We start from the raw sequence: 20,817 nt of genomic DNA, 5'->3' as shown, positions 1-20,817 counted from the left end.
AGGTGGTGGTGGAACTGCTTTACCTCTCTCCCAGTTGCAACAGTGCCCCTCCCCCTTGGGCTGGAACTGAAGCTGCAAAGCTGCATACTTCTCCTTTGGGGGAATCTTTACCCCTCCCAGTTGTGGCTATGCCTCACTCCCTGGGACTGAGCTGAAGGGGCATTGCTTTCTGGGAAATTGCTCTTTTGGCTGAAAAGCTGGTTGACTGAGAAGCTGCTTGACCAAGAATCTGCTTTGCCGAGCTGAGCAGCTATGTAGCCCAGTGCTCAGCTGATGTAGGACCTCGCATCCCAGGAAAACAGAGCACTGGCTGCCTTGGGTTGAATGTCCCCGCCAAAACTTAATTCCCACTATAACTGTTGAGGGTAGGAAATCCTATTACGGTAATTGAAAGGTGAGGCCTTGAAGAGGTGATTAGATTGTAGGGCCATGCCATAGTGAATGGATTAAAAATGTTGGTCATGGGCATGGTTTTGAGGGCTTTAAAAGTAGAGCACATGAAAAGTTAGTCTGTCTATGTGCTCCACCACTTTCTGCTATGTGAAACTCACTTGGTGGTGGTCACTGCCACCACCACCAAGACCGTTAGCAGGTGTGTTCCCTGGACTTTGGACTTCCTAGCCTCAGAAACTGTAAGCAATAAATTTTGTTTTCTTAAAAATTACCAGTTCCAAATATTTTGTTAAAAGCAACAGAAATGGACTAATACAGTGGCTGAGCTGAGACACCCTGACCTAGGTGTCAGACAACTCTAGTACTCTGTTTCCCTGGAGCTGGACTATTCCCCTAGAGACTAAGCTGCTAAGACACCACTTACCCCCATGAGTGAAGTCAGTGCTGTGAAACTCCCAGCCTCTTAAGGTCTGAACAACAGCTACACCCTGCCATTCTGGGTTCTTGCTACCATTGCACCTGGCCTCACAAAGACTGAGATATTGCCAAGTCTCACCATTCCAGGGACTAGAGGCAACACTACGAAGTGCCTTATTCTCTGGGAACTGAGTGACAACTGAGCCCCATTTGCTTTGGTTCCCAAATTGCAGCCATATTCTGCTCCCTCGGCCCAAACCTCCAGATCACCTCTTCTCCAGAGTTGGGCCAGTGCTATGCTCAGCCCCTGAGGCTCAGAGTCACAGTTATAACCCAGCCCACAGTGTCTGAGCTGCCAGGGAGGCCTCAGAGCCACAGACCCTGGCACTGTGAGCAATCAACATCCAACCCTGCAACAGTGAGTGAACCTGTATCCTAAGACCTAGGTGTTACAATAGGTTTTCAAGACACTGAGTCCAGGATCCCAGCTCCACAGCTGCTCTGAGTGCCTGCATCTGGAACCCAGCACCACTGCAGTTGTTTTTGGGTAAAGGCAGACCCAATCCCAAAAGGAATCCCTTTGACAAAGTGGAAAAAATGAGAAGAGGAGGACCCCAAAAGCCCTTGCCACTGAAGACCTTAACAACCTATGCCACTGTCACTACCACAAACTTCTACATCTTAGGGCACCAAGACACTCACAGTTAGCAGTGGCACTGACCACAACTGAAGAATCTGCGCAGTGAATAAACCACTGCATCTATGTGGAAACAGAACCACCACATCCTTTTCAACCAAAACACTAAGACCCAACTGCAGGTGAAAGACTGTCTATGAAAGCCACTCTGCCAAGTTCGGATGAAGAGGTAGTTTTTTCACCAGATGCATAGACATCAACACAGGGATACAAGAAATATTAAAAAGTTAGAAAATATGACACCACCAAAGGAACACAATAGCATGCCAGTGACAGACCTCTCCCCAAAAGGAAATCAAAGAACTGCCAGGAAAAGAATTCAACTAATGATCTTAAGAAAACTCAATGAGATGCAAGAAAATACAAACAAACAATTCAACAAAATTAGGAAAATAGTTCATGATATGAATGAGAAATTTTACAAAGATATAGATATCATAAAATAGAACCAAACAGAAATCCTGCAGCTGAAGAATTATAAATGAAATAAAAAAATACCATAGAGAACTTTAACCACAGATTATAGCAAGCAGGAGAGAGAATCTCTGAACTCTAAGATAGGTCATTTGAAATTACACAATCAGAGGGGAAAAAAAGAAATAGAATTTTAAAAAGTGAAGAAAGCCTAAAGGAACTATAGGATACTACTATGCAAATATTTGAGTTATGGGTGTTCCTAAAGGAAAAGAGGAGAAAAAAGGTACTGAAAACCTATTTAATGAAATAATAGCTGAAGACTTTCCAAGTCTTGGGACAGATATGGACATATGGATCAGGAAACTCAAAAGTCAAGTAGATTTAACGCAAAAGGTCATCTCTAAGGCACATTATAGTCAAAATGCCAAAGTCAAAGACAGAGAGAACTCTACTAACAGCAAGAGAAAAGTGTCAGGTCACATATGAGGTAATCCCATTAGACTAACAGTTGATTTCTCAGCAGAAACCTTATAGGATAGGAGATAATAAGTTGATATACTCAAGGCACTGAAAGAAAAATTTGCCAGCCACGAATACTATATCCAGCAAAGCTATCCTTCAGGCATGAAGGAGAAATGAAGTCTTTCACAGACAAGCAGATACTGAGGGAATTCATCACCACTAAACCAGACTTGCAAGAAATGCTCAAGGGAGTCCTACATCTGGAAGTGAAAAGAAGGTAGCCACCATTGAGAAAATATGCAAAAGGATAAAATTCACTGGTAAAGCAGGTACACAAGTGGGAAAAAGGAATCAAACCTTATCACTACATAAAAACACCAAATTGTAATGATAATAAGAGAAGAAGAAAGGAATAAAAGACATACAAAACAACCAGAAAACTATTAACAAAATGGCAGAAGTAAGTCATTATCTTTCGATAATAATCTTGAATGTAAATGGACTAAATCCCCAATCAAAAGATATAAACTTGCTGAATGGATTTAAAACAAAAAACAAAACAACCCACCACCCCCCCAAGATTCAACTATATGCTGCCTTCAAGAAACTCACTTCACCTGTAAAGACACGCATAGACTGAAAGTGAAGGAATGGAAAAATATATTCCATGCAAATGGAAACCAAATGCAAGCAGGAGTAGCAATACTTATATCAGATAAGATAGACTTTAAGTGAAAAGCTGTAAAAAGACAAAGAAAATCATTATATTATATTATATTATATTAAAGGGATCAATTCAGCAAAAAGATATAACAATTGTAAATATGTATGCACCCAACATTGGAGCATCCAGATATATAAAGCAAATACTATTAAATCTAAAGACAGAGATAGACTCCAATATAATAATAATTGAAGACCTCAATAGCCCACTCTCAGCACTGGACAGATCCTCTAGACAGAAAATCAACAAAGAAACATTTGATTTAAACTGCACAATGGATTGAATGGACCTTACAGACATTTACAGAACATTTCATTCAATAGCTGTGGAATACACATTCTTCTGTCAGCACATGGAGCACTCTCCAGGACTGACCATATGTTAGGACACAAGACAAATCTCAGCAAATTTTTAAAAATTGAAATCATGTCAAGTATCTTCTCTGACCAAAATGGAATAAAACTGGAAACCAATAGCAGGAGAAACTCTCAAAACTGTACAAATACATATAGACTAAACAACATGCTGCCAAATGACCAATGGGTCAAAAAAGAAATTAAGAAGGGAATTTAAAAATTTCTTGAAACAAATGAGAGCAGAGACCAAAGCCTATATGATACAGCCAAAGTAGAAATAAGAGGGAAGTTTATAGCAATAAATGCCTACATCAAAAAAGTAGAGAGATTTCAAATAAATAACCTAACAATACTTTTTAAGGAAATAGGAAAGCAAGAACAAACCAAACCCAAAATTAGCAGAAGGAAAGAAAGAATAAAGATCAGAGGCAGAAATAAACTTGAAACAATAAAATACAAAAGATTGACAAAACAAACCGTTGGTTTTTTTAAAAGATAAATAAAATTGACAAGCCATTCACTAGACTAGCCAAGAAGAATAAGAGAAAGTACTCAAATAAAATCAGAAATATAAAAGGAGACATCACAATCGATAGTACAGAAATACGAAGGATCATTAGAGATCATTATAAACAAATATATGCCAACAAATTGGAAAACCTAGAGGAAATGGATAAATTCCTAAACACATATAACCTACCAAGATTGAACCAAGAAGAAATAGAACATTTAAACAGGCCAATTACAAATAATGAGATTGAATCAGTGTAGAACAAAGTCTACATACTAATGTGTCAATCATTAATATTCTGCCAATCTTGTTTCATCTTCCACCTTACATCACATCATGTGTAAATTCTTCAGAAGCATCCCTTAAAAAAAAACTACCCAAAATGCTATTTTTACATCTAACAAAATAACAATTCCTGAACATCACATATTATCCAGTACATGGTCATATTCCATAATTGTCTCAACAATTCTATGGTTGTTTTAATTGAATTAGGATCTAAACAAGACCACAAACTTTTGATTCATGAAAGGCAGACCAGTTTGGAATTTGGTCTCAAATGGCCCAAAGTCTGAATAATTAAACCATTTATAAATTCTGCAACTCCCAGGTACATGCAGAGATGCAAATCAAGCCAACAAATTATTGTCTTTTTTAGCAAATAAATGAGAATATTTTTATTGTGTAGTATTGATAACTTTTGAATGGCTGCCTTACCTTTACCTTGATGGTGAGGAAAGGCTGTGCTAGGGGAGTGGCTGAGCTAGAAAGCAGAGGAAAGGCACCTTGTCTTCCTTTATTCTTACACATCATTCAGTACAAAACACAAATTAATATCTCAGTAAATTATCCTGCTGCCCTTTGAATAATAAGGGATCAAAAGTGCAGGTGTTTTTAAAAAAACAAGCAAGGAGCATAATCCTGAGAGAGCCTCAGACAGCCATAGGCCATAGCTAGCAAGGTAAAGTGCCTGCCTCCACTAAGAAATTGTATCCTCTTTTTATTACCCAGTGAAGGTAGAGGTCCATGCAGGGCAGTACACCAGACAAGGAGCATGGTTCAGCTGGCACAGTGATAGACCAGAATCTGGAAATTCTTCTAGCTCAATTACCCAGACTGGCCATATCCTGTCTCCTTGCCTTCATTTACCTATTTCATTCAAGTCTTTGCCTAGTGAGTTGACATGGCATAAGAAGCAAAAGAGACCTAGGGGTCCTCAGGAGGCCTGTGATACAAACCATAACCCTAGAACCCAGAGGCCTGGCAGTGAAGGTATTAGTGAGTAATGTTAACAAATTAACCAGACGAAGGGCTTTGTGATCCAGGCAGATAACTTGTGGGGTGGCACTGCACCAAGCACAACACAGCACACTGTAATGTGAGTCCAACTGCAGCACCATCAGGGACTGAAACAGGGAGCCAGAAGGCCCTTCCAAAATTCAAGAAAATTTAATCAGCCCAGGAGTTCCCTCACCTAGGGCATCTGGTCAACCAGGCTGCTTCTGTGGCAAATACCTTTCTTCACTCCTTCTCTACTTTCCACCTGAGAACCCAAGGTCTGTAAATTTTTGTTTGTTTTGTTTTTGCTGTTTGCCTCCCATGGGAAAATATCTTTGCTTTTGACTTATATGAAAATTATACTTGTTTTCTGTCAAACATTCAAGCAACACAAGAGTGCCCTCATGACAAAGGAAATCCTGTCATGGTTTCTTCCATGACAGACTAGGACACACAGGTCCCTGAGCAGGTCGTGATTAGGCCTCTTACGTCCTTGGTATTTACTTTCCATTTCTTGATGGGGTGGCTTGGTGAAAGTGACAAGAGTTTATTGTATTCCTTATTTTATTCCCAAGGATACCACTCCATCTTGTGAGAGGGGACCAATGTACATTTCCCCATTTACTGCAAAAGTTCTGTGTGGAGGACTGAGTTAACTGTCACCATGTTTCTTGTCAATTGTGGTGATCTTTTAGTGGCCCTGTCTGGTCTGATCCTTACTCCAGCTATGACCCTAGTCCATAGAGATACCCATTTTAAAATGTTTGGTGTATATTCTTTCAGATGTTTGTTCTATGGATACATAAATTTACACACAAAAATGCACAAGCAAACAAAAGATTATATTGTGCATACTGGTCTGGCTTTTCCTTTCCCTAACTCATCTTTCTAAGAGAAGGGAATGCTAATATGATTAGGTCAAATTCTGTGACACTGATGAGGTCATAGTCAAAGGTCCTTCACATAGGTGTGACTCTCTGAATACCCTTTTGTGTTTCTTCCCTTTGTGGGATAAGGTGACCCTAAGGCTGGACCCCAAGAGTAAATTAAGCATCTTGTTCTCTTTCTTCTCTTTCTCTTATTTGTTTGCTCCAACGTGTTTATTGTTTGAACAACAGGTGGTCAGATTTAGGCTTTGGGGAGAGAGAGAACCTACCTAACCTTGAATCCAAACCTCATAATTCATTCCAGTGTGCCACAAAGCTCTTCATTAGAAGATTGATTATAAGCAGATGATAGTAAAGTGGTATCTTATGAGACACTTACATTTGTTCCTTAGGGTTCTCTCCCTCATGAACTTTTAAAGAGAGACTTAGTGGCAGGACTGGTAGAGGAGATTAGCATTCCTGGGTCCCATGGTTATCATCTCATTTACTATTATAAAACCTCCCTGACATTCTTTACTGTTTTACTTTAATCATTCTACATGTGGACATTTTCCTCAGCAGTACATATAGACCTACCTTTGCTTTTTAAACCATGACTGTAGTGAACACTGTGATGTGCTGTCCAGATCCCACTTTTTTTTTTTTTGTGACCAGTAAGGGGATTGCAACCCTCGGCTTGGTGTCGTCTGCACCCTGCTCAGCCAGTGAGTGCACCAGCCATCCCTATATAGGACCCAAACCCGCAGCCTCGGTGCTCCCAGCGCCGCACTCTCCTGAGGGAGCCACAGGGTCGGCCCCAGATCCCACTTTCAATGAGAGATTTATTGCCCCAGATCTGGGGGTGCTGTCTGCAGACAGTCTCCAGTTGCCAGCCACTTCAGGGAGTGCTCAAGTTGCAGAGCACCACCCACCCAATGTCATACCCTTCGTGGGGGAGCTCACATTGAGTGATAAAGTCAGGATATAACAGCCAGGTCATTTTGGCCCAATGCAGAACAATTCTGGCAGGCTATTTCACTCCAGAGCTTTCTCTTGAAGTTGGTCAAAACTGTCACTGAAGAATGGCTACATGATATAGCTTTGAGCAACAAGATATCAGCACAAGTCCAATGGCAATTTCTGGGAATTTTCCTTTTTTTTAAAATTTTTTTTATAGAAATACTACCTTGTTCTAGTTGTTTTCTGGGGTAGGTGGAATAGCAATCCTCTCCCCCTCAAATATCTACATGCCAATCCCTGGAACCTGTGAATATTCTACCTTTCATGGCAAAAGGGACTTTGTAGATTTGATTAAGTTAAGGCTCTTGAGACGGGGAGATTATCTTGTATTGTCCAGGCAGGCCCTACATAATCACAAGGGCTATTATAAGAGGGATGCAGGAAGGTCAGAGTATGAGAGGAAGTGTGATGACAGAAACAGGGAGTAGTATAGAATAGGCAGAGAGAGATATTCGAAGGTGCTGCATTGCTGGCTTGATGATGGAGAAAGGTGCAATGGGCCAAGGAATGTGGACAGCCTCTAGAAACTGGAAAAACAATAATGGATTCTTGTAAGTCTCCAGAAGGAACGCAGCCCTGCCAATACTTTGATTTTACCACAGTGAAACTGACTTTAGACTTCTGACCTCCAGAATTGTCAAATAATAAATTTGTGTTATTTTAAGCCACTATGTTTGTTGTAATTTGTTACAGCAGCAATAGGACACAAATAGTTTCCTTTCACCTTTCTCCTTTCTTCTGTCTAGACTGTGGAAAAAATGGATGGAACTGCAGCAGCTATTTTGAGAATAGGGGGGAAAAGGCCAAGAAATGCACAGAGAACTTGCCCTGACATCTTTGAGACACTGAAGTAGTGCCAACAGATGCCTACTTCCAGATCTACTGTTTCATCAAAAAACAAGACAAAAACAAAAGACAAAAACCACTTCTTACATGCTTAAGTCACTTTAATAACATTTGCTTCATCTCACAATTAAATGCAATTTTTACCTAATGCAGCAGCCAATAAAAATATGTACTAGAGATATATTTATTCTTATGAAAAGACATTAATGATATACATTAAGTTAAAAAAAGACATGCTATAAGGTTTCTGAAGTATGATCCCTGTGTGATTGTTTGATTCACTGATTTATAAAAAAACTTTCTAAGATTATATTCCAAAATGTTAATGGAAATTTATCATATTTATGTGTTTTATTCAGCTGTGTTACTATATTTTGCTGTGTAATAGAAATAAAATAAGTGTTTTTAACATTTTTTAAAGGGAGGCTAATGAAGGCAGGAAAGATTAACCAAAAGCAGTTCAAGGATGAATAAGAACTTGGTTAGCATCGATGTTTACCTGCAGGTAGAAGAAGAAAATAGATAAACACTGATGGATAAAGGGAGGTTTTATAATAAAAACGGCATGTGAAATTTCAAAATATAGAGGAAATAGATAAATTTCTGGAAACATACAAACTACCACCACTGAACCAAGAAGAAGTTGAAAACCTAAACAGACCAATAATGAGCAACAACATTGAAGCAGTAATCAGCAATCTCCCAACAAAGAAAAGCCCAGGACTGGATGACTTCACTACTGAATTCTACCAAACTTTTTTTTTCTTTTTGAAAGATGACTGGTAAGGGGATCTTAAACCTTGGCTTGGTGTTGTCAGCACCATGCATAGCCAGTGAGTGAACTGGCCATCCCTATATATGATCCGAACCCATGGCCTTGGTGTTATCAGCACCACACTCTCCCGAATGGGCCACAAGTTAGCCCTCTACCAAACTTTTAAAGAAGAATTAATACCAATTCTCTTCAAACTATTACAAAAAATTGAAAAGAGGCCATCCTCCCAAACACATTCTATGAGGCCAACATTACCCTGATACCAAAATCAGGTAAAGACATGACAAAAAAAGAAAACTACAGGCCAATATCTTTGATGAACGTAGATGCAAAAATTCTCAACAAAATATCAGCAAACAGAATTCAACAGCACATCAAAAAGATTACACACCATGATCAAGCAGGATTTATCCCAGGATGCAAGCATACACAAATCAATAAAAGTGATACACAACATCAACAAAATCAAGGACAAAAACCATATGATCATCTTGATAGATGCAGAAAAAGCATTTTACAAAATTCAACATCCCTTCATGATAAAGACTCAACAAATTAGGTATAGAAGGAAAGTATCACAATACAATTAAAGCCATATATGACAAACCCACTGCCAACATCACCCTGAATGGATGATGAGAGCAGGAACAAGGCAAGGATGCTCACTCTCATCACTCCTATTTAACATAGAATTGTAAGTACTAGCCAGACCCATCGGGCAAGAGGTAGAAATAAAGGGCATCCAAAGTAAAAAAGACAAAGTCAAATTATCCCTGTTTGTAGATGACATGATCCTATATGTAGAAAAAACTAAAGACTCTACTTAAAAACTCTTAGAGCTGATAAATTCAGTAAAGTTGCAGGATACAAAATCAATATACAAAAATCAGTAGCATTTTATAGACCAACAATGAACTAGCAGAAAAAGAAATCAAGAAATCAAGCCCATTTACAATAGCTACCCCCAAAATAAAATACCTAGAAATAAATTTAACCAAGAAGGTAAAAGATCTCTACAATGAGATCTACAAAACACTGAAGAAATTACTTTCTTTTAATTACTGAAAGAAATGAAAGAGAACACAAAAATACAGAAAGACATTCCACGTTCATGGATTGGAAGAATTAATGTTGTGAAAAATGTCCATACTACCCAATGCAATGTACAGATTCAATGCAATCTCCATGAAAATACCTATGACATTTTTCACAGAAATAGAAAAATACAATCCTAAAATTCATATGGAACAACAAAAGACCCCAAGTAGCTGAAGATATCCTGACCAAAAAAATAAAGCCAAAGGCATTATGCTACATGATTCAAATTATACTACAAAGCTATAGTAACCCAAACAGCATGATACTGGCATGAAAACAGACACACGGACCAATGGAACAGAAAGGAGAACACAGAAATCAATTCACATACTAACAGCCAACTGATCTTCAACAAATACAACAAGAACATACATTGGGGAAAGGATAGCCTCTTCAATAAATGGTGCTGGGAAAATTGGATATCCATGTGTAGAAGAATGAAACTAGATGCTTACCTCTTGCCATCTACAAAAAAACTCAAAATGGATTAAAGACTTAAACATAAGATGTGAAACTATAAAACTTCTAGAAGAAAATACAGGGGAAACATTTCAAGATGTAGGACTGGGCAAAGACATTATGAATAAGACCTCAAAAGCACAGTCAATAAAAGAAAAAATAAACAAATGGGATTATATCAAACTAAAAAGCTTCAGCACAGCAAAGGAAACAACCAACATAGTGAAAAGACAACCTACCAAATGGGAGAAAGTGTTTGAAAAGTATGTATCTGACGAGTGATTAACATCCAGAATATATAAAGAATTCAAACAACTTCAAAGTAAGAAAACAAATAATCTGATTAAAAAATGGGCAAAGGAGCTGAATAGGCATTTCCCAAAAGAAGACATACAAATGGCCAACAGGTATGTGAAAAAATGCTCAACATCACTAATCATCAGGAAAATGCAAATCAAAACTACATTGAGATATCACCTTGCCTCAGTGAGACTGGCTGTTATCGAAAAGATAGAGAATAACAAATGCTGGTGAAGATTTGGGGAAAGGGGAACTGTTCTACACTATTGGTGGGTCTGTAAATTAGTGCAGCTATTATAGAAAACAGTATGGAAGTTTCTCAAACAACCACAGATAGAACTACCATACAATCCAGCAATCCCACTGCTGGTCATATACCCACAGGAATGGAAAGCATCAGGTCGAAGGGATATCTGCACTCCTATGTTCATCACAGCTCTGTTTACAATAGCTGAGATATGGAACCAACCTAAATGTCCATCAAAGGACAACTCAATAAGGAAAATGTGGTATATATACTTAATGGAATACTACTCAGCCACAAAAAAGAATAAAACTCTGCCGTTAGGAGCAGCATGGATGAATTTGGAGAAAATTATGTGAAGTGAAATAAGCCAGGTACAGAAAGAGAAATACTACCTGTCTTCACTCACAAGTCGGAGCTAGAAAAGAAAGAAATAAAAAAGAAAGAAAGAAAAAACCAAAACAACAATCATAATAATACACTGAACTTTTATTTTTATTTTTATTTTTTATTTTTTTCCTTTTTGTCTTTTTTTGTGTCCGGCAACAGATCGCAACCCTCGGTGTCGCGCCCGTACCGGACCAGGACCGGCAACAGGATCGCAACCCTCGGTGTTGCGCCCTCACCTCGCTCAGCCAGTGAGTGGGAACCGGTCTGTATGTGGGATCTGAACCCTCAGCGGGAGCACTGCTGCGCTCCCAAGTGGTGCACTGTAGCAGTGCGCCACCAGGCTGGCCCTACACTGAACTTTTAGAAGGAGAGAATAGAACTGTGGTTGCTAGAGGTGGGAAAGGGGGAGGAGAAATGGTATATCAAATGGCTAGAAGAGAGAAGATCGAATGTCCTCAACACAAAGAAATGATTATGTTTTGCAATGATGAATATGCTAATTATCCCTATTTGATCATTACACATTGTACACAGGTATGGATATTCAGCTCTGTACCTCATAAATATGTATATTCAATTATGTTTCAATAAAAAAGGAAGCTTATATATACATATATATATAAGAGGGTGTGGCAAAGGCCAAGCCAGAGTGGGACAGAGAGATGACTGAGAACTTACACATTTATTTTAGTGGAGTCTCAGGAATGAAAAAGTGTGAACACCAAGCAAAGACTCAGAAAACAAACTACATATCTGTACTGTACCAACAAATAATAGAAAACATTTAGTCAGAGTTATGTGTAGCAGTGCTTTCTAAAGAACAGCCATGTTTTTTAAAAATCATCTTATTGAAGCATTCCCTGTTCCCCTCTCTGCTTTATTGTTTTTCATAGTACTTACCTGACACACACGTTCTTTTACCTTTATTATCTTAGCACTTTATTATCTTATTAGCACTTCAGGACCATGAAAGAAGGGAGTTGGCCTCTTGGGTTCCCTGCTCTCTCCTCACCTAACACAGTGTCTTGTACATCATCAGTCTCAGTAAATATTTGTTCAGCGAGTGAACGAACTACAGCAAGCGTTGGTCAACAATTATATAAAGGGTCAGACAGTAAATATTTTAGGTTTTGCAGGCCAAGAGGCAAACTCAAGAATATGATTTAGTTACTTATATAACAACTATTAAAAATGTGAAAACCATTCTCAGCTCACAGGCCAAATGAAAACAGTGGGCCAGATTTGGCCTGCTGGCCATGGTTTGCCAGCTCTTGACCTGGAGGATTAACAACTTAATGAAATGAAAAATATTCTACAACTGTCCTTAATGTCACAAATCATTTCTGGTAACTTTCAGGAACTCAACCAATCACACGTATGGGGAAGCAACATGGTAGTTACCAATTCTGTGTCTTTATAGAACAAGAGATATCACTTATTCACATCTAAATGTTATGAGGTGATAATTTAGGGTAGGATCAGCTCATAGTAGTGTTTAACTATTACTAAAGGTCTGCTCTGTGCTATGCACCATGCCAAGAAATAGGGGTACACCTAAAGTTTAAAACCCAGAAGCAAAGACATACACAGGCAGTAAAATATATTATTAATTCTTTGAGGAAGGTAAGCAATCATATACAATTTACTCAGAAATTTAAGTGAATCTGTTTTTAAAACTTCCATACAGAGTACATACTAAAGAATGTGTCTTCCTGATTCTGGAATGGTATTGTGCTAAATCTTACAGTTTCTTATTATTTCACTTGCCAGGATGTTTTAAAGTTTATCCACATTCCTGTATACCCATTTATTTCATTGCTTTCAGCCACAATTTAATATCCCACAGGATGCATCTGCCACATTTTACTTACTCACTCCTTCAGTGGTGGACACTTGAGCTGCTTCCAGTCCCCTGCAACCGTAAACACACTGTAGCCAGTGTTCTCATGTGGTCTCCTTGTGGACCTGGGCGAGGTTCTATCAGAATGCTTCAAATGGGTGCCCTTTTTATACTCTTACCAGCAGTGCCATAGGGTCCCCATTTCCTGCAAACTCAAGCAATGCTTGGCTTTAATTTTCTCACATCTGCCACTCTAATGAGTTTAACGTGGTGACTCTGCTTCAATTTGCCTTTCTCTGATTGCTGATGAAAATTGTGAAATTCTCCACATTCTAGTCTGCAATTTGGGTTTCCCCTTCTAATACTGGCCTGTTTAAAAACTTTGCCCATTTTTCTGTTGTGTTTCTCATCTTTTTCTTGCTTTTTTAGGAATTCTTTGGTGGATAGTTCTTTGGGAGTTTGGGATATTGCAAAAAAAAAAAAAAAAAAAAAATCTCCTAGATGAGTCCTGGTAACTTCGTCTATGATGACCTTCACCAAACTTAAATCTTGAATTTGATACAGTAAAATTTCATGCTTTTTAGGTTTTAATGGAAAACCTTCCTTATTCAGAGGTCACAAATATTCTCCCACATTTTTTCCCCTTTCCATTAGCTTTATCATTTTACTCTTTTACATTTAGTTCCTTAATCCATTGGAGATTACTTATATATGTCATGTGAGTACCCATCTTTTCCCCACTATATCAGGATGTCTCCTCTATCCTATACCAAGTTCCTATGTATATTTGTGTGTGTGTGTATATATATATATATGTGTGTGTATATATATATATAAGTTCCTATATAAATATATATATATAATAATCTGCTTCTCAGTTCTCTATTTCATTACTTTAGTCTACTTGCAAGTACCACATTATTATTTATTTTTACTATGACTTTGTAAAATGTTTCAATATCTAGTAGTGTGAATGTTCCTTTTTAAGTTTTTCTTTTGTATAATCACTTTTTCTAATTGTGGACCTTTATTCCTTCTTATATATTTTGGAAACAATTTATCAGGTTCCCTACCTACTCTCCCTCCACCCCCCACCTCCCGAAAAATTCTACTGAAATTTTGATCAAAATTGCAAGAAATTATAGATTCATTTTGGGGTTGAATTGATATGTTTAATATGTGAAGTTACTTTATCCACGAAACATGGCAAATCTGTATAGTTATTCAAATCGTCCTTTATCCTGTGGATGCATTCCAGAACCAAATAGTCTACTAATCAGGGTTCAGTTAAGAAAACGGAGATCTCTGTAGACATTTCAAATAGGAAGAGATTTAATTAGAAAATTACAAGCCTACACAATACTTGGAAGAAGAATGGAGATCAGGCAAAAACTTCACTGGCTTTTAGGAAATCCAAAAGAGCAGGGCTGTTAGGAATTGCAGGAATCTCAGGAACGGCAGGAAAACAATTACTGTCAGTCTCAACTACTTGCAGTACCCAAGCAGCAGTTCACCTAGAAACTGCCACACACCTCATGTCTGCCAACTGTCACCACTCCTGTCCACAACCATTGCCAGTGAATGATGAGTTTTCCTATTACTTCTCCTTCCAAATATCATGCCAGTTCCTCTCACTGGCAGAATCTAACCCAGAACCCCCTAGCAAGAGATAATGCCAAGTTGATAAACAACAACCTAGCACAAAAGAAAAACAGAAATTGCTTGATAAATGTTAAGTGATTTGTAATAAGTTAAGTTTAAAGCACACAGTATCAGAATTATTTTAAGTATGATGCAAAGGAAGGATATTCTAACCAATTCAGTGATCTGGTATATTATTTCACTTGGAGGTATTACAGATATTTTCACATTTGCAGAGCCTCATTTTAAAAATCGGATAAATTTTTCACATGAAATATCTCTGGAAAGATCACATAGTCAATGTGATACAGTATGCTCTCACTGCTCAGCCCTGGCCATGCCTTTATTGAACTGTCTAGTTAGAACTCCACAATTTAAGAGTTGCATGAAGAATTTGATGACTTCTCAGACAGCAGCAATAAAAGTGAATCAATTCCAGGATTAAAAGGATTTATTTTACATAATACACATACACTGTGTGTATGTGCACGTGTGTGTGTGTTTGACAGTCATTAACAGTCCTAAAGTGCAAGTTGTACAAGTAGGATTATTACCTAAAGCAGTGACCTCCAAACTCTTCTGATCATTCATCATTGTCAATAAAGATGCTGTGATCATGCACAAATACGGAAATTAAAAGAATGAAATAAAATTACAAGGAGAGTTCTAAACATTTCCTCCCAGCATCCCAATGGACTACCTTTTGTAACCCCTGTGGTGCACACACCCCATTGTAGGGAACACTGCCTTGTCTGCTCTCCCATGTTTTCTCCATATTCTCCATCAAGCTGGTCAAAGCCAGAAACTGTGTAAATGTTGCCCATTACAGGCAGTACCATGCCTTGATCAAGACCTAGAATCAATACTTAAATCAAGAGCAAAACTTATCAAGACCTATAGTCAAATTCACTCTAATGACATCATAGTCGCCAGGAGGGGGCAGTTGTGAGCAGGGATTAAGGAAATCTTTAACCGAAGGTCTATAATGTGGAAAAAAAAAGGAAAGCAGCTTGAGTGAGGTGGGGCACAGGTTCTAGAAGAAACGTTGAAGCCATCCAGAGATGCACTATGGCCAGAACAAGAAATGAAGCCGCCAAAACATTAAACAAACAAACAAACAAAAACATGGGTCACAAAAGCGGCCACCAAAAACACTAAAGAAAAATGCTGTGACCTGGGGGTTGGGGTGTGGCTCACAGTGAGCATTAAAAAAAGACAACAGGGGCTCTAATTTAGAAGCCAAAAGCCCAAAACCAGGGAGAGTTTCAGATGGTGCCAGATCAAATTCCAGGAGCTAGGCAGGAGTAGTCGGAGCTTCCAGAGCTGGGAAAGTTTATGAGGCAATTATCTTGAAAATATGCCTGGGAGTAAGAAGACTTTTAAGAAAACAAACTATTATTCTCACTCAGTCTTGTGATTTCCGATCTTGAAGAATTCTCATCTTTTCCAACGTTGGGAGGCGTGCAAGGCTCTGGCAGACTTTTTGAAAGGTAAGAGCCCAAAGTCTCTGGCAGAGAGCACACATTCATGAAGATTTGTTCTACATCAATCCTAGATGATTGTTGCTCCATAGAGGGACACAGTCCAAACGGACACCCCAGGGGCTGTGCATTGTGGAGACTCTGTTGCTCTCCTGGGACCAGGTGGTGTTCTAGGTCCTGTGGATACAGCATTAAACCAGTCAAAGTCTCTGCCCTGATGAGACATATTCCAGCGGGACAATAACAAATAAGCAAAAAAAAAAAAAAAAAAAAAAAAAAAAAAAAAAGATAATAAATTCCAGACAGTGAAAGTCCAGAAGAAAAGCAGGAGAAGGTTGACTTTCTTTTACAGAGTAGTCACAGAATCAGGGAAGAGACTTGTTTGAAGGGCATGAGCAAACCATACAAATCTCTGAAGGAAAAGCATCCCAGGCTGAGGGAATGGCAAGCACGAAGTTTCTAAGGCAGAAACATGGTTGGTGTGTGCCTGGGGACAAAGCAGGACAGCCAGTGTGGCTGGAGAAGATTGAGTGAGGGAAAGAATGTTTAGGAAGTGAGATGTGAGAGATAAGCAGAGCCAGACCTTGAAGGCCCTTGAAGGTCATGATGAGGAGTTCGGGTTTTGGTCTAAGCATGGCGGAAGGGGCAATGTTATCAGATTTATGCTTTTCAAAGATCCCTCTGGCTGCAGTGCAGAGAATTAGTGACTGTAGGGCCTAGGGGAGGAAGCAGTGGCGTGCTGGAGCCACAAGAGCGTTTAGCAGTTTGTGAACTGGTGAACCACTACTAACAATTAAATTATGTAAACTCACAATTAAATCAATGATACTAAAATAGAGAATTGTAAATAATGACAATTCATCATGCTCTAATTATTTTCATAACATTTTTCCGTTATCTACGCTCCTGAGGTGATTGACATCTCTGTGTGGCGGGCACCGTCTATACAGCCCCGTGTGTGACTGCGCGTCCCCTCGGCTCCGCCCTCAGCGATGTCACGTGGCTGCTGGGAAACTGGCTACGGCGGGAGTGTTTGCCAGGCAGACACTGGCCAAGGCTACCCAGCAGGGTTTTCCCTCCCCAGAGGCCGCTGTTAAAGTTTACCAACACCGCTGAAGCAGGACGACCGGCACCCTTAGGGCGGTCTGTGTGAGGGACAGCTGCGACGACGACAACGACGAGGAGAAGGGTGGGCTCAGAGCACGTGTGACGGTGGCAGGCTTCCGCACAGATTGAGAGGTGAAGCCGGCAGAACTTGCTGATGTGTTCCACGGGGAAAGTGAAGTAAAAAGGTAAAAATAACGACTTCTACAATTTTAATGTGAGTTTGAACATAGGTTTTGAATTTGAGGGCAAGATAGAAATCAAGTCCTGCTGTAATGTAGTAATGATAATTAAAGAAAGATTTCTTGAGAAGATTTCTTCTCTAGGGCCTTTTTTTTTTTGTCAAGGCTTTTAAGATCGTAATCCTTTCTATAAGACAGTAATAATTGACGGTGATGGAAACAGAATATGGTAAATACATAAAGCCAGGATTTGTCTTTCTTTTCCCAGCACTTAGCACAGTGCCTGGTAGGTGTTCAGTGTCCAAGACAGTCATACCCCTCGAATAAAGTGTTATCTTAATATTTGAAGATGTATATGTATTTGGGGATCCATAAGAAAGCCATACTCATTTCATCTGGATCTAGCTACTATATCAATTGCACTTGAAAGCCATAGCTGAAAAGAACTGAATCACTTAAGAAACACACAGCTCTCTAATTCTAAATACCTGATGGGCTATCCTCCTTGATACTAAAGACAGTGATTTTTCGGAGATTTTACAGTATAGTAAGGACACTTTATTTTTAAGGAAAACTAGGCCAAGATTTGTTTGTGAATCAACATTCCTATTATAATGCCTCACTTGGTAGAAGTGGGAACAACAGATTTATGTCAATGTAAAATTGAAGTTTAACTTTAAATGTCTACTAGCTATGTAGCAATGACTATCCTTCCAAAGTTGATGTTTTACTTTGTTTTATAGCTACAGTTTTATCCTATTGCATGACTCAGTTTATTTCCTTTAGAACATCGCATTTTTATTGGCTTCATTATTTATTGGTTTACTTGTCCACTAAATAGAACTCTATGAATAAAACATATAAACAGCTTCTATTTGACATGCTGAATAAAATCTTGCTTAAGAGGCAGGGGATATGGTGCCTCTGTAAAATTTTGGAAAGGCTTACTATTTGTTGCAAATAGGTTTTATAGCTACAGTTTTATCCTATTGCATGACTCAGTTTATTTCCTTTAGAACATCGCATTTTTATTGGCTTCATTATTTATTGGTTTACTTGTCCACTAAATAGAACTCTATGAATAAAACATATAAACAGCTTCTATTTGACATGCTGAATAAAATCTTGCTTAAGAGGCAGGGGATATGGTGCCTCTGTAAAATTTTGGAAAGGCTTACTATTTGTTGCAAATAGCAGAACTCACCATCATTAGTTTAAAAAAAAAAAAAAAAAAAAAACCCCAAAACTGTTAATAGATATTAGATAGCTCATAGAATCTTCAGTAGGCCCATAGAGTCATACTTAGAGCTACTCAGCTAGAACACCCATAACATACTAAAGGACAGCTTGCTCAAAAACCCCTATTTCCCATAGCCAAACACACATAAAGCACCTTGCACCAATGACACTGTACACTGGATGCTATAGGCTCAGCAGCTACTTTCACCCTGTATTAGTCAAGGTTCTCCAGAGAAACAGAACCAATAGGATGTGTATGTGTGTGTGTGTGTGTGTGTTTATTTATTATAGGAATTGGCTCACATGATTATGGACGCTGAGAAGTCTTATGATCTGTCATCTGCAATCTGGAGAACCAAGAAAGCCAGTGGTGTGATTCAGTTTGAGTCTAAAGGCCTCAGAACCAGCAGCACTGATGTCAAAGGACAGGAGAAAATGGATGTCCTAGCTCCAATAGAGAGAGTGAATTCACTCTTTCTCCACTTTTTGGTTCCAACTGGGCCCTCAGTGGATTGGATAATGCTCACTCACATTGATGATGGTGGATCTTCTTTACTCAGTCTAATGATTCAAATGGTACTAATTGCCAGAGACACCCTCACAGGCACCCCCAGAAATAATGTCTTATAAGCTATCTGGGTATCCCTTAGTCCAGTCAAGTTGACACATAAAATTAACCATTATACCTCCAAAGCAGAAGACCAGTGTAGCCACTATCTCTAAAGCATGGATTCTAGATAGTGACTGCTTCTTTACATCACTCTCTTCCAAAATGAAGTCTTATTTGTGCATACCTGATGTCAGAACCAAGGTCACATATCTGTCTCAGATAAGGAATCAAAGATTTCGTCCTTGGCGAGCCTGGACTCATAATTTGGGAATTACCCTAAACAGGAATAATGGTCGAATAAGCTTGATAGAGGAAAACAGGACACACATCTACAACAGTCCACCATTTAGTCCACTCTTTCTTCCATATCAATCTTCCAGATTGTAACTACACTAGCACCACTAAAAACAAAATGATGTCAACATAAGTCTCCATTGTACAAACAAAAGCACACTCTTTTTAAAAGCAGAGAAGAGAAAGTTTTATGTGGCTTCAAATCCAAGATCTACAGTATTTACATCTCTCCTCTTATTCTGTCATGATTGTGTCTGTGCATTCTGAACCCAATAAACTAAACCACAGATTTAACCAATATACTATATCTATTTTTTTTAAAAAGAACAGGAGTGGGAAAAATGGAATATTATTTAAAATATATATGTATTTAAGTGATACAGTAAGAAACAAAATATAGGTAGACACCATGGTCCTCATTTCTGCATCTGTTCACAAGGCAATGTTTGATATTTATGACTTCTGTATTAGTCTGTTTCTGTTGCTTATAACAGAATACTTGAAACTGGGTAATTTATAAAGAGATAAAATTTTATTTCTTACAGTTTTGGAAGCAGGGAAGTCCAAAGCCCGGGGAACACATCTGGTGAGGACCATTTTCTTGGTGGTGACTCTCCACAGCAATGCATGTTATCACATGGGAAGAATGGGCTGAGCAAGAGAGAACTAACCTCCTCATTTGCTCTCCTTGTAAAGTCATCAGAACCACACCCATTATTCTATGAATGGATCAATCCATTCACAAGTGCATAGTCCTCACAATCTAATCACCTCTAAAGACCTCACCTTTCAAATACCATAATTGGATTTCCACCCTCTTAACACTTAACAGTGGGGATTAATACATGAACTTTTGAGGGACACGTTTAATCTATAGCAACTTCCATCTTTCATTGTTCATTCCATGTTCTCTTTGTGGTCAGTCAGTACTTCAGGGGGTGGGATTCTCTTCTTGGTAGGTTGACTCACAAAACCTTTCCCAATGGGTTAAGCCATGAGGAGTTCTGCTTATATGAGATGTGATGATCTTCAGATAACTTTACTACAATGTATGGGGTCCTAAAGATTACCACAGGGGATCCAGCATAATATTAATAGCAGGGAAACTAACCACGTCAGACCTGCCTCCATTGTGCATTAAGTACATTATTTTTTCTTAGTAATTAAAAGCTC

This window comes from Galeopterus variegatus, unplaced genomic scaffold (genome assembly GCF_000696425.1).
Source record: "Galeopterus variegatus unplaced genomic scaffold, G_variegatus-3.0.2 Scaffold20, whole genome shotgun sequence".
Lineage (NCBI taxonomy): Eukaryota > Metazoa > Chordata > Mammalia > Dermoptera > Cynocephalidae > Galeopterus > Galeopterus variegatus.
This window is presented reverse-complemented; position numbering follows the sequence as displayed.